The sequence below is a fragment of the Chrysochloris asiatica genome, unplaced genomic scaffold (genome assembly GCF_000296735.1).
Source record: "Chrysochloris asiatica unplaced genomic scaffold, ChrAsi1.0 scaffold00008, whole genome shotgun sequence".
In the NCBI taxonomy this organism is placed as follows: domain Eukaryota; kingdom Metazoa; phylum Chordata; class Mammalia; order Afrosoricida; family Chrysochloridae; genus Chrysochloris; species Chrysochloris asiatica.
This window is the reverse complement of record NW_006408526.1, coordinates 38,690,788-38,703,200: the sequence shown is the minus strand read 5'-3', so window position 1 is coordinate 38,703,200 and position 12,413 is coordinate 38,690,788.

Here is a 12,413-nt window from a genome sequence, read left to right as displayed (position 1 = left end):
CTATCAGACAATATCTTTGATATCCCATGTGAGTAAAGTATAACTAAAAGTAATACAGAAATGGCTGCAAGCATACACTTACATAGAACTTCCAGCAATTCAAATTGGATTCAGAAGAGGGCGTGGAATGAGGGATATCATTGCTGAAGTCAGATGGATCTTGGCTGAAAGCAAAGAATATCAGAGAGATGTTTACCAGTGCTTTATTGACAATGCAAAGGTCTTCAATTGTGTGCATCATGACAAGCTATGGACAACATTGAGAAGTATGAGTATTCCAGAACACTTAATTATGTTCATGAGAAACCTGCACATAAAGCAAGAGGCATTTGTTTGAACAGAACATGGGAACACTGAATGCTTTAAAATTACCAAAGGTGTGCGACAGGGTTGTATTCTTTCACCATACTTATTTAACCTGTATGCTGAGCAAATAATCCAAGAAGCTGGGTTATATGAAGAAAAATGTGGCATCAGGATTGGAGGAAGACTCATTAACTGCCTGCGATATGCAGATGATACAATCTTGCTTGCTGAAAGTGAAGAGGACTTAAAATACTTACCAATGAAGATCAAAGACCAGAGCCTTCGGTATGGATTGCATCTCAATGTAAAGAAAACAAAAATCCTCACCACTGGACATTCTTATCAATGAAGTAAAAATAGAAGTTGTCAAAGACTTCATTTTTCTTGGATCAACCATTAACACTCATGGAAACAGCAACAAAGAAACCAAACGACGTATTGCATTAGGCAAATCTGCTACACAAGAACTTTTTAAAATGTTGAAGAGCAAAGATGTTAGCTTGAGGACTAAGGTGTGCCTGACCCAAGCCATGGTATTTTCAATAACCTCATATACATGTGAAAGTTGGACAGTGAATAAGGAAGACCATAAGAGAATTGATGCTTTTGAGTTATGGTGTTGGAGGAGAATATTGAATATTGCCAAAAGAACCAACAGATCTGTGTTGAAAGAAATGCAGCCAGAGTGCTCCTTGGAGGCCAAGATGGCCAGACTTCATCTCTCATACTTCAGACATATTGTCAGCAGGAAGCAGTCAGGGGAGAAAGCGATCATGTTTGGTAAGGATCAGAGAAAAAGAGGCAGACCCCCAGCAAGATGGATTGGCAAAGTGGCAGCATCAATGGGCTCAAGAGTAGCAATAATTGTGAGGTTAGCCCAGGACCAGGTAGTGTTTCATTCTGCTGTGCATAGGGTCACTATGAGTTTGTACCAATTTGATGGCACCTAACAACAACAAACAAACAAGGAAAGCTTCCAGTGATAATAAGACAGCAATCGGTTTCTCAAAATCCTTTTCCCACTTTGCATAGGAAATAAATTTTCTGCCAAGAATGTGGGTCAAGGCTAAATTTAAAGAAATTAATAATGTAATGATGAAAACAACCTAACTTGATTTCTTCACTTAAGGAATCTGTTCTGGAAGAGGGTTGGGAAGGAGAGATCACAGATTTATTAGGTGCACAGAGTTGTAGAAAAACTATTTGTATTTATCTATAAAGAGTTTTCCAAAAACTTTTAACTGTATACATCAGAACTTCTTTATTATGTCCAGCTTTTATTAGTCTAAAATAATTTAGTATTGTTATAGTTTTTTATCCTTAGCCTCTGTTGTTCAATATGTTTTTAGACCTTAGCAGCCTCACAACTAAAGTGCAAACCCTATTCAGCAATACAGGTAGGAGTTGACCCTGAATAAAGTTAAGGAGGGGAGCAGTGGTCAAGATAATGTACTAGAAACAATATCTATTGCTATATGGAACCATGCTGACCAGAAATAGAATTATCTACTAGATTCAAGACCACTTGTTTCTAGAACAGCTTCACGGGATCTTAGGTAGACAGCTGTAGTTGATGGATATAGTGTAGATCTGTGTTGTGTTATGATCAGCAGTAGACTTACAAACACAGGTTTCATATGTAAGCTTGAATAGCTGCTAGCAATGGGCACCTTGAAGCAGTCATTTGACTTTCTAAGCTTCAATTCCTTAATCTGTAAAATGGCAGCGGTTGTGTGCCATGGATTTGGTTCGGACTCATGGCAACCCCACATAGGGTTTTTGAAGCTGTAAAATCTTCACCAGAGTAGAAAGCCACATCTTTCTCCTGCGGAACCACTGGTAGTTTTGAACTGCAGACCATGAGCTTAGGAGTCCGACTCATAACCACTTACCATCTGTAAAATATTCGGTGATAATGCCTATCCCTCAGAGTTATAGTGAAGTGTAAATAAAATAAAGCATATGGAAATCTCAGACAGTTCAGTGTAGTACAGAAGATGTGTACTAGTGTTTTTGCTACTGGGAATCACTCTACCATAATTCTAATAATATTACATACATTCATTTCCTGGAAGTCTTTTAATTTGGATTCTACAAGGACCCTTATGCAACATGGGCATGGAAACTGCCTGTTATATCAATTTCCAGTTTGGGAAAATAGTATAACGCTATAAACGATATTTCGAGATTAGCAATAGATCATCTAAGTAATAGAAAACAGAACAAGTTATCTGGATCTAAAAGCATTTGATTAGAATTTGTAAATAGTTACTTAGAATAAGTAATGATATCTGCTTTTTTATGGAAGGGTTAAGAAGACTGGTTTCATATGATTTATGCTCCAGATGCTACTCAGGAAAGAACAAACCAATAAAATTCATTTGTGGACGATAAAATACTTAGTGCTTATTTGCACTGATGTTTCACAATAAAAAAGAAAGAAGGAAAGAAAAGCTCATTTATAAAGAGGACAGCATGCATTGGGAGATGGTGCACATTCACACCAACCTGCTCCTCCGTTTTCAGAAAGCTCTATCCTTGGGTCCCTAGATTTGGGATAAGGGAGGGGGCACCCACACAAATGTACAAAGCCAAGGTCCTCCTTCTTTGCTTCTTCAACTTTAAGAGCATTCAAAGCTAAAACTCTTAAAGGTGATGGGAGTATTTGGAAATGAAAAGTGATGATGATTACACACATAATGGAAGTAATTAATGTGACTGAATTGTACTTGTAAAAATTGTTGAGATGGCAAAATCTTTGTTTTATGTATTTGGACCACAGACAAAATTAATTAATTTTTTTCCTTTGGTGTTGTTAAGTGTGATTGAGTCCATTCTGACTGATAATGATCCTGTATAGGATTTCTGAGGAGCAGCTGGTGATCTTGAACCTCTGACCTTGTGGTTCAAACTGACCTTGCAGTCCAGTGCATTAATTTTTAGCACCACTAGAGAAATCTTTATAGAAAGACAATCTGTATTCTTTTATTCCCAAATTGTCTTCAGAAAAGACTGCCACACAACCAGCAAATGACTGTTCAGTCTGTCCTGTTGCCCACTAGAGGTCTTTGGGGAGAAATATATATGAACAGTAGCCTGGTACGTTTCAGAATGATGAGGACAGAAAGATAATATCTGCATCGTAGTAAGCGCTCAATGATCTTATCAACATAAGGGGGCAATGAGCAGTGATAGGCCTAACCCCCTAAAATGGATAATATTTTAATTTTTAAATTTCTGAATGTTGTTTGTTTTAGAATGTTGGGGTTTTTTTTTTGTTTTTGAGGATTTAACTCAAGAATTTAAGGGGAGCCTTACATCTTCCCATCTTATTGTCCAAGGGGCCCAACAAAAAATTATCTTTACTGTTTCTCTAAGAAAGTCTTAGGTCTTCATTCAACCTGATATCCTCGTAATCTGTCCTGCTATGTCAAAAGTCTGGAGGTAGACTTTTGTAAAAGTCTAGTAAAAGAAGCACTCTACCAAAAACATTGTTATAAACATGCAAAGCAAATCTCTAGACCTCGTTATAATGTAAGCTCAGTAAGGGGAGAGATTTTAATTTCTTTATTCTCATCACCTGGAAGAGTTTCTAGCACATTTGTTGTAAAGTGTCATCAAGTCAGTTCCAGCTCCTAGTGATCCTGTATAGTTGCAGCTGGTTGGTTTGAAATGCTGACCTCGTGGCTCACAGTCCTGTGCTGATCCTACAGTACCACATCAGGGATCCTTCTTAGCACACAGTAGGTGATTAGTAACTATTTTTCAAATGAACCAATTAATAACTGCTGAATGTTGTTATTATTGTGTCCTGTTGAGTTGGTTCCAACTCATAGTGATCCTGTATAGGGTTTCCCAGGCTGTAAATCTTTATGGGACAGAAAACCTCATCTTTCTCCCAAGGAGCAGCTGATAGATTCAAACTGCTGACTTTTGGGTTAACAGTCCAACGCCTAACCCACTACACTACCCGTTCTGCCAATACTTGCTGAATATGCACTCACAAATAAACTTACATACTTGTTGATGGTAGAGCAATCAGTTTCTCATGCAAGTAAAACACATGTGATCTTATACATTGTTGAAACTGAAGAAATTATTTTGGTTGGAAAGAAATCATTTCACGACACTTGTTTCTTATCTCCAAATGTCATATCTAAGACTGTTTTCAGTGAAGAAAAATCTTAAAAATGTGAAGAAACAAGCATATAAGTAACGGAAACTATAAAACAGCTGATGGAATATTTAGATTGAAAAGTCAAAGAATGACAAAATAGTAAAAAATAATTCTCTCCAACATCAGTTTCCAGAGTCCAGTTAAATTTTTTGTTTTGTTTACTTTCTTGTTGTTGTTGGGTGTCATCGAGTTGGTAACAACTCATAGCAACCTTATGCACAACAAAATTAAACCCTTTTGGGTCCTGTGCCAACCTCACAACTGTTGCTCCACTTGAGCCCACTGCTGCTGCAACTGTGTTAATCCATCTCATTGCAAGTGACCCGCCACTTTACCAAGCATTTACTTTCCTAGGGTGATCTTAAAAAGACTTTAACTGACTTACTGTCTTCACAATTTGTGAAATTATAAGTCCTTCTAAAATTATACACTTTAGATTTTTTTTAAAACAGCTTCTAGCAAATTACACTTTTCTAAGAATTTTATTTGAACTGCTTAATTTTAAACAACTCTGTAAAGAGCACTGGACTGCTAACCACATGATCAGGGTTTCAAACCCACCAGTTGTTCCTTGGTAAATATACAGTGTTGCTGTGAGTTAGAACTGACTCAACAGCATTTAATAACAACAACATACAAAGACTAAGTAAGATGAAATATCTGAAGTGTAGGACATCATTTAGATTAAACCTTTCCTTTGCCTCCACAATTTATCCTGGGTCGATAACCTCTATTGCATGTGATCTATTTTTGGTGTGAACTAATCTAAGTATGGAGTCCTGGTTTGGTCCAGGGGCTAATGAGCTGGACTGAAAAGTTGGTTTGAACCACAAGGTTGGTAGTTCAAGCTCACCAGCCACTCCTTGGAAACCTTATACAGGGTCGCTATGAGTTGGAACCAACTTGGCGGTACTTAACAACAACAATGTAAGTAAAATTAGTGGGTGGTGTTCATGGTTGAACTTGGGAGTTAACCAGAGGTTGAATGTTTGAGACCACCCAGAAGTGCTTAAAAAAAAACCCCAAAATCTACTTACAAAAAATTAGTCAATGAAAATCCAGTAGATCATAGTCTATGCTGATAACACATGGGGTAGCCATGAATTACAATTGATTGTATGGCAACTGTTCTTTGTTTTTTTTCAATGCAAGTGGAGGAGAAAAGTTGGGAATAGTCTAGTGATCCACTTTCAAAAATTGGTGGTGGTGGTGTTCCGTGGAGTTGGTTCCGACTCATAGCAACCCTTTATATGGTTTCCGAGGCTATGCATCTTTGTGGAAGCAGAATGCCTCATCTTTCTCCTGCAGAACAGCTGGTAGTTTCTAACTGTTGACCTTGAGGTGAGCAGCCCAATTTACAACCACTACACTACCAGAGCTCCAAAAGTTAGTCAATGAAAACCCTGTCCTATTCCGTTGTTCATGGAGTCTCCATGAATCCAGGCAACTCATGGCAGCTAACTACAACAACATCCTGTAAGCAGTACCAGTTGCTACCTAGTAATATCATTTTTCTGGCCTTCTGAAAGGGGAAAAAAAAAAATTACATTATACTCATGAATTAAATGCAAGTACACAAGTTTATCTCTACTCCTTCCCAGTAGTGGTGTGCTGTGGAGTCAGTTCTCATTCATAGTGACCCTGTACAGGGTTTCCAAGGTTGTAAATCTTTACAGGAGCAGAAAGCCTTATCTTTCTCCCATGGAATGGCTGGTAGTTTTGAACTGCTGACTCTGACGTTAGCAGCCTAACTCATAACCCACTATACTAGCAGAGCTCTTTTCTGAGTCCCCACTACAATTAGAGTAAAAATTACAAAGTAATAGAGAGGAGTAAAGAGTAGGCAAGAAGTAATAGCAAAACTTTGGAAAAATAGAATTCAAATAGTAATAGAAATTGACTTCATAGAGCTAGAATAACTAAAATCTATGTGTTTGCAGAATGTAATGTCAATGAGACTCAAAATGATTTGTGCTCACAAATCCTTGAAGAAGCTCAGAATTTCAAAGCACTAGATAGTGCCAAAAGGAGCTCTGGTAGCGTAGTGGTTACGAATCAGTCTGCAAACTGCAAGGTCAGCAGTTCGAAACTACCAGCTGTTCTGCGGGAGAAAGATGATGCGTTCTGCTCCCGTAAAGATTTACAGCCTCGGAAACCTTGTGCAGGGTCGCTATGAGTCGGAACCGGCTCCATGGCACATAAAAACAACAACAACAACAGATAGTGCCAAAGATGAGTTAAAAGGGTGGGCATGAAAACAGGAGGATTAGGTTGGAAGACTGTATAATGACAGTTAGTCCTCAGGTCCTTTTCTTTCATATGAGAAGCTAGATGAAACCCATACTCCATCATAGAAGAAGGCAGATTGCTCTCTGAAGAAGCCAAATCAAGAGTCTTTAGATATAAGCACAGCCAAAGGCAGAAAAGGGAAGAAGCACTATATTGAAAAGGGAGAGAGATTCAGCGGATGTCTTACCAATCAACTTTGGGCACTCAGGCCCCATCAGCTGCTTGACCCCGAGAATTCTGACTGTCACACAAAATGTCCTCAGGAAAAAACTGGAAGATCTTTCTCCTGAGAAATGGAAAGTTCCCTGGGAGAAAAGGCCTCTTGAATCCAACCTTTGGAATATCCGCAGAAAAATAACTAGTTCTCTGCCTGATAAACACAAGGAAGACAATGATTTGACAAGCCTCACTGGTTGTTCCTGAGATTCCAATTAGTTTTTTGGAGCCTTACTTTGAAAGGATAACTAAAGGTCTCCAAAATACTTGAAGAAAGCTTACATACAGCTATACAAACACTAAAACAGAAGACATGGAAGTCAAGGGAAATACAGACAAAAGTAATTTTAAAATTATAATTAATGCACTCTGAATGACATCAATTTCATAACACTGTAAGCTAGGAAGCAGCTGAGCAATAGTTTGAAAAGTCAAGAGGGTAGGGAAAAGACCTCTGGGGCTAAATGAAGGAGCAGGCATATGCACTGAGCCAGACCCTCTGCAAAAGGCACATGGGAGACCAAGTGAAATATAAAGAAATGGTGATCCTGGAATATTGAGTTTGTGATGATAAGATAGAAAGGAAGATTGAGTACTGCCTGGAAGAGGGAGATGAGCAGAGTGATGAGAAAGAAAACAGATGAGCAGGTTGTCAGCTGGCCTGACATGGTGCCACCCTCTTGATCTTTGTGAGCAATTGTCAATACAGTGACCTGGAGGCACAGGACATGTGCTGAAGGTTGGTACTGTTCTTCCTTGTTCCCTGAATCCTTCTGCTGGTCAGTCCTGGCCCTCATTCACCTAGAGGTAAGTGGCATCCCCTTCTGCACAGCATTTGGTCTGCCTGGGGTTGAGTGTCAGTAATACCACCTCTGGAGGCACATGAATTTTGCCTCATTAGATCTTTTATTTATGATACTTGTTTTGGCAACCAACAATTGTGCCCATAAGGCCCAACCACATCTATATCTCCTGTAGCTCTATCCACTGGGCAAGGGCTACTACTCATTCCTGTACCACCTGATCAATGATAACCAGCAGCCAACATCAGACAAGCCCACCCTGAACTATGCTACACAGACATCAAACAGAGAACTGTGTGCACACTTAACATTCTCTATTAAAGGAGCTCTGGTAGCGTAGTGGTTACGAATCAGGCTGCAAATCACAAGGTCAGCAGTTCGGAATTACCAGCTGTTCCGTGGGAGAAAGATGAGGTGTTCTGCTCCCGTAAAGATTTACAGCCTTGGAAACCCTGTACAGGGTTGCTATGAGTTGGAACTGACTTCACGGCACATAACAACAACAACAATTATAGTCATCAGGAGACAGATGGTGAGTGTTGAGAAGACACCAACATTCAATCATCAGTTAAATACAAATATGACACCACAATATCTCAGAGACAACAGATAATTTCAGCTTACATGAAGAAACAAGACAGAGTGCCTCAAACAAGAGACCAAAATGCAATCAGAAACTATAATACTGGAAATAGTATCATAACTACCTGATAAGGAATTTAAAAGAATATTTAGGCACCTTCAATGAACTGAGAGAATGAGAAAACTGCAGATGAAATCAAGGAAAACACAGATGTAAATTATAAAGAATTCAGGAAAACACTACAAGAATAAATTGACAAAATAAGTGAAAAATTGTAAACCATACAAAAAGAGCAAATAAAAAGGAGATTAATTCTAAAACTTCAAATATAGATAATACATTGAAAGGGCAATTATTGAAAGGCAGAATTGCATGAGTGAAAGGCCAAATTAGTGAACTTGAGGACAAGTCTCTCAATATTTATCTGTTAGAGGAACAATTGTGGTACTATAGGATAAGCACTGGATTGCTAGCCATAAGATTGGTAGTTCAAACCCACCAGTCACTCCTTGGAAACCCTATGCAGGGTCACCATGAGTCCAAACCGACTCAATGACTCTTAACAACAATAACATCACAGGAACAATTAGAAAAAAGAACAAAAAAATGAAAAAGTTTGAGTGTGGCGGTGCAGGTCAATGTGCTGGACTGCAAGGCTGGTTTGAACCACGAAGTCAGCAGTTCAAGCTCACCAGTTGTTCCTCAGAAACCTTGTACAGGTCACAACCAACTCGATGACACCTAACAACAATAACATGAGTCAGAACGGACTCTATGGCACACAACCACCACCACCACCACCACCACCTACACCACAACGAAGAGTAACTTACATGTGATTGGGATTCCAGATCAGGAAGAGACAAATAACAAGAAACAACAACAACAACAAAAAATTGTCAAAGAGTTGTTGGAAGAAAACATCATGAAACACAAGAAGGTATGCATTGAAGAAATCGAATGAACTCCAAACAAAATGTTTGTTACTAAGTGCCATCCAGTGGGTTCTGACTCATAGTGACCCTGTGTAAGGTTTTCTAGGAGTAGCTGGTAAGTTTGAACTTCTGACCTTGCAGTTCAAACTGACCTTGAGGTCAAGTGCTTAGCCTCAGGACTCCCCAAACAGAATAGACTTTGCCAGAAAATCAACAGGATAGACCTCCCCCCAAAAAATCACCAAGACAAATCATAATCAAACATTCCAAAACTAAAGACAAGGAAAGCATCCTAAGAGCAGCTCGGGAAAAATGAAAAGTTACCTACAAAGGATAATTAAGTTCTGACTTCTCAGCAAAAACCATATAGGCAAGAAGACAATGGGCTGACATATATTAAACTCTGGAAGAAACAAAGAAAAATGCCAACCAAGAATCGTATACGCAGCAAAATTGTCCATCAAATATGATGGCAAAATTAGAGCATTTCCAGATAAATAACTATTAAAAGAATTTGTAAAAACCAGACAAACCTTATAAAAAAATACTAATAGGCATTCTTTGCATAGAGAACCAACAATAGCAGACAACAACCTGAGATTAACATATATGACAAAAAGCACCCAGGACTCAATGCAGATACCAAAGTAGCCAAAATAAAACAAACCCACAAGACTGAAAATGGGGAACAAGAGATATCAGTTTGCTAAAACAACAAAAATCCCACAAATTAAAAAGAGGAAATAATGTAGTCACAGAACTTCTAACTGAAGAAGAAATCCAGTAAATTTCAAGAAAAAAATTAAATAAAAAAAAATAACTCTTAAGGTAACTGAAACTAGACCAAGCCTTACTCCTAGCCCTAGCCCAACCTCTACCTCTGCCCCAATACTAACCCTTGTTGTTGTTGTTGTTGTTAAGTTCCATCAAGCTGGTTCTGACCCATAGCAACACTGCATGTGGTTTTTGAGGAGTGACTGGTGAACTTGAACCACGATACCAGTCAAACTGAGTTTGCAATCCTGGGAATTAACTCACAGTGCCACACCCAGACTCCAGATTAACCCTAGCCCTAACCATAACCCTAACACTAAACAAAGTCCTAGGCCTAGCTTAAAGCTAGACATAGCCCTGACCCTAACCGTCACTCTTTAATCCTACCTGCTACCCCTACCAAAAAAAAAAAAAAAAAGGATTTGGAAGACTTATTTAATCTCAAATGTTATATTTAGCAACATTAGTAATCAAATATGAGTTTAGAATAAATAAATTTCAGCCATGCAGGCAATTTACCTCCTATGCAATCATTCATAGGAAGTAACTGGCAGATGTGATTCACCAAAATGAAGGACGAAAGCAGAAATCCTCAATCAAGGTTGACTGTGCCTTCTAGTGGACTTATAGCAATCAGTGTCTGAAGCAGATTTTTGGTTGTCACAACTGGGGTAGTGGTGCTGCTGGTATGTAAGGTAGAGGCCAGGGATGCTGCTAAATATAATGTATACAATAGCCCCCACAGCAAAGGGTTACCTGGTCCAAAGTGTCAGTAGTGCCACAGTTGAGCAACTCTGCTTGATTAAACTAAGAAAGAAGACATTTTATCAGAAAATAATATTGCCAACACAGTAGTGTTCAAAGAAAAGCGCCAGAAAACAGATATATTGCAGACTTATAGAGCAAACAGTCCATATTGGCAAAGGAAAACATAGGTTTCCTGGAGTGAATATCCAAAAGAAAAATAAAGATGTAAATAGAATAATACCTGATTATTTGACAATATAGAAAGCAGTATACAGACAGGATACTACCGTTCATTTGAAAATTTGGCATATTAGTGACAAGGTCATCTAAAAACAACAACAACAATAACACAACAATTAATGAGGTCATTATTAACCTCAGACGAAAAAGAAATTTTTCAAGAAGGAAATATAATTTTCTTACTTTCGTGGTTCACTAAAAGGGTATTTATGTGCAACCTATGAGAGCCATAATTGAATGAGATGGCTTGTTTTTCCCAGTCTCTCAAATTTTCTGCCTTTGACAACAGTATTAACTACTTTTCTATCACTCTTTATTAGTGGAAAATATCTGAGTATTCCTTTTCTTACAATCTTCCACTTTACATAGGTTCTGGTTTTCATGGGTTTTAAGGTACACAGGAGTCCTGGTGTGGCTCTATGGGTTAATGCACCAGAATGCAAAGCCTTGAACTGCAAGGTCGGCGGTTCAAGCTACCAGCTGCTCCTTGGAAACACTTTACAGGGTCGCTATGGGTCCGAATTGACTCAACGGCACTTAACAAGGTACATAGCAATAATAAGATAATCCTAAGATAATGATTCTAGTGACTACAGAGTCCTGGTGTGGTGCTGTAGGATAAACACTGAACTACTAACCACAAGATTGACGATTCAAACCCAACAGTCGTTCCTTGGAACCCCTATACAGGGTTGGTATGAATCAGAACTGACTCAATGGCATTTAACAACCACAATAATAAACACATACATGATTTATGATAACATTATTCTAAGTGCTTTTCCTGTTAACTCATTGAATGCTTACAAATATTTTGTGGAGTAACTACTATCATTACCCTCAACAAAGGAACAGAGATATCAAGTAATTAGCCTGAGGTTACACAACTACAAGAGGCAGAAAACTCAGCAAACAGATTCTACATGTGGCTTGTTAGATTTATATTTACAAATTTAATTTTTTTTAGCAATTGTGTTTAGTATTATGGGTTTTTATATTGTTAGACTGCTGAAGTTCATAAACAGTATATAGAAGTACAACAGATTTTTGTGTGTTGATTTTATACCTTGCACCTTGCTAAATTCATTCCTTAATCCTAAAAAAATAATTTTGTTGATTACTTAGAATTTTCTAGATACATAATCCTGTCATCTGCATATTGAGATAGTTTTATTTCTTTTTTTCCTAATTGATATGCCCTGTCTTTCCTTTTCTTACTTTGTTGCTCTAAAACATTCACTTTTCTGTTTAATAAGAGTGGTGAGAGGGGACATTTTTCCTTTGCTCCCAATTTTAGAAGAAAAAATACAGACTTTCACTGTTAAGTATAAAATTAGCTTTAG